The 3,765-nt window shown below is 32.9% G+C and overlaps 1 pseudogene; it reads left to right on the top strand.

Moving 5' to 3' along the window:
• Positions 1-2,834: 2,834 nt before the first annotated feature.
• LOC118575194 lies at positions 2,835-3,765 on the top strand (annotated as a pseudogene).

The raw sequence follows: 3,765 nt of genomic DNA, 5'->3' as shown, positions 1-3,765 counted from the left end.
CTCAGCTGTGGCCTTGAGAAAAAAATTTAGCTAGATGTTCAAATCTGTTTTATAACTGGAATTATAACTTCAGGCCATATTTATTAGAATAACCAAAAATGGAAATTTTCTATCACAATGTGAAAAGAGAATGATCATTACTTTTGATCAAGTATTGTTTAATAACACAATTTTCAGAGTTTCAATTTATATGTGAACTATTATTTTCATTTTGTTTAATAATATAAATTTTATTCATATAAAATGCATAAAGCAATGCATTTTATCTATGAACCTGACTAAATTAATCCTGCTGTTTGACTCATATGAACAAAAACGAATGAGTTGCCCAAAGTTGTATATTGACCATTGCTCAATAGATAGCCAGTGTTTCCTCATGTCTTAGTAAAATCAGTGTTAATAGTGATGGAATTCAGTGGTTTGGCTAAGGACAATTATAAATCTTCAAATCACATTGTAGAAATAAATTAATTCTTTCTCAGCCATAGCAAAAATGGGCAGTTTTCATTTTTATTGTGGGAGTTAACATGCCAACTTAATTTAGAACAAAGAGATTGGAAGGGAAGTTAACAAATGAGTAGATGAGAAATGAGTATTTTTGAAACTTATTAGAATATACAAAAAGATGTTTTCAGTAAGATCACAATTTACTCGGATTGGGAGTCAAATTTACTTAAAGTTAGTGGATTATTGGTTATATTATGGTATTTCTTCCAAAATTATTGAGAACAGTACTAAATTAGAAGTGCTAGGAATCCTTAAACTATCTCAATTTTTATGAATCAAATCCTGTATGGTTGTCATTTTATGATTGATGGATGAATTAAAATTGCTTTACTGATTCTCCCTGTGGTCTGTAAAGATAATCATATTGTTTATATAAAAAAAATTAACTAGGGGGTCTGTTTCTACCTTGGTTGAAGTTGTGACATGAAATTGCCAATTACTTCAAAATCAGATTTACTGAATTTCTAGAATACTGATTCTATACGATCAGAGTTTAAATTATAAGTTCATATCTTAATCTCTGGCTCGGAAGTCACTGACCATTTACTAGATAAATTTTCATTCACACCGACTGAATCATTATTTCTAGGCTGATTCCCAAATCTTATAGATGGGATGAGCTTGATTAACCGAAAAAGAAAAATTGCTATCTATCTATCTATCTATCTATCTATCTATCTGTCTCTTTCTCTCTCTCTCTACATCTATCTAAGTTTCTATCTATGTATCTATGTATGTATCTATGTATCGATCTATCTATCTATCTATCTATCTAGCTATCTATATCTATATCTATATCTATATCTATCTATCTATATATATACAGTGACATAATTTGAATATATAACCTAAAGTTCAGATATATCCCAATACAGACAATTTTATATAACTTGTTTTCTGAAATATGCAGTATCAAGATGCTTTATAAGTTTTGACAACTATTGTAAGATGGATAAAATACAAATTAGAAATGTAGGCTTCACTTAATACATATAAAAGGAAATACATTTATGTTTATTTACATATCATTTAACTAAGATTTATAATATGTAAATATATAAATAAATCCTGTGTTATCTATATAATTGTATGTCTATGATTTCAGGGCAGTCCACCTGGTATTGGGTAACCAATTAGGGGTCTCATCCTTGTGGAGGATATTTCTTTGTATTTCTTAGTTGCCTGTAGTTCTTTGTGTGTGTTTTGAGAGGGGGATCTCTCCCTTCTCTATAAGCATGTCTACTGTATCTTTTCAGATCATGTATAGGAAGCTACACTGTTGGGGTATTACAGGAAAGTAAGGGGGTGGAACTTCACATGTGCAGGAGGGAAAGAAGGAAAGGGTGGAAATGATGCATTATATATTTTATATAAAAATTAAAAAAGAAAAATTACACAAATTAATTCGTTTTCCATTAGTTATTTTTCAGTTTAAATAACTCCCATATTGCATTGATAATTTAAGTATTTAATTTTTGATAAAAATATTCACAGATATAAATATTCTTGGATTGTAAAAATATTACAGCATGGTGATAAATCACATGTAATAATAGAGAAAAAGAGAGGAAAACTATTAATATTTTAAACGTGTGTTTTTTATTGTGTGTATGTCTCTGTGTCTTTACATGGCTATAAGGTTTCTGGAGCAGGTGTGCTTGTGAGCCACCCTGTGTGCTAAGAACTGAACTAAGCCCTATACAAGAGCCATACTCTGTCTAACCACTGAACCATGTCTACAGATCCCTAACTAATTATCCAAATCAACTTCTGGGCCAGTTACTTTGAGTGCTTGTTTTCCATTTCTTTCTTTCTTTCTTTCTTTCTTTTTTCTTTCTTTCTTTCTTTCTTTTCTTTCTCTCTCTCTCTCTCTCTCTCTCTCTCTCTCTCTCTCTCTCTCTCTCTCTCTCTCTCTCTCTCACACACACACACACACACACACAATGTCTAAATAAATTCAAAGTAAAATATAGTCCATGATTCAAAATTAGAGCTATTGTTTAAGTTTACACCTTATTTGTGTTTTGTCATATACTTTTATCTTTAACAGTATTTGAGTCTGTAAGGACCCCAAACTCATCTCTTAAAAGGACTTAGTTGTATGTTGAAAACTTTTAGCAACTAATCCTCATTTTTAACCACTCTTTCATTGTTTGATTAACTGAATTCAACTTTATTCATGTCAACACTAACATAAAATGTGTGAAGTAGTCCCTCCAACACAGGTTCATAACAGTGTTAATCATCAATGATCTCTACATTGCTGGCATTCATCAATCCTATCTGTCTTTTCAGGGCCCTGCCATGTATTTCTATTGCACTGAACCATGGGAAATGCTACTGTGTTTATTCTGTTGGGGCTTTCTGAAAACAAAAACATCGAAGTCCTCTGCTTTGTGTTATTTCTAGTTTGCTACATTGCTATTTGGTTGTGCAATGTGCTCATAATTATGTCTATCACTTTCACTCAGCTCATGGAACAACCTATGTATTTCTCCTCAATTATTTATCACTTTCTGATCTTTGCTACACAACCACAGTGACTCCCAAACTCCTGACTGATTTGCTTGCAGAGAAGAAGATTATTTCCTATAATAGTTGCATGACACAGCTATTTGTTCTTCATTTTCTTGGCGCCATAGAGATCTTCATTCTCACGGCAATGGCCTATGACCGCTGCGTGGCCATCTGCAGGCCTCTGCACTACACTATCATTATGAGCAGACAGAGATGCAATGAAATCCTTGCAGTCTGTTGCACTGGAGGATTTCTGCACTCATCCAGTCAGCCCATTCTCATTTCCTTTTTGTCCTTTTGTGACCACAATGAGATAGATCACTACTTCTGTGATGTGTTCCCTTTATTGAAATTGGCTTGCACTGATACACATAGAATTGGTCTCTTTGTCATTGTTGATTCTGGCCTAATTGCTTTGGTAACATTTGTAATTTTGATGATCTCTTATTTGCTGATATTACATACTGTTAGAGCTTACCCTGCAGAGAGCCGTTCCAAAGCTCTTTCCACGTGTAGTTCCCATATAACCATTATAGTCCTGTTTTTTTTGTGCCTGTTCTCTTTGTTTACATGAGACCAAATATAACATTCCCAGAGGACAAAGTGTTTGCTCTTTTCTACACTATCATAGCTCCCATGTTCAACTCTCTGGTCTACACATTGAGAAACACTGAGATGAAGAATGCCATAAAGAGAATATGGTATCGTCAAATACCTTTGTTAAAGAAGCATGTTCCATGA

This window comes from Onychomys torridus, unplaced genomic scaffold, assembly GCF_903995425.1.
Source record: "Onychomys torridus unplaced genomic scaffold, mOncTor1.1, whole genome shotgun sequence".
NCBI lineage: Eukaryota > Metazoa > Chordata > Mammalia > Rodentia > Cricetidae > Onychomys > Onychomys torridus.
The sequence above is the reverse complement of the archived record's forward strand: the minus strand, read 5'-3'. Positions and strand labels throughout refer to the sequence as shown.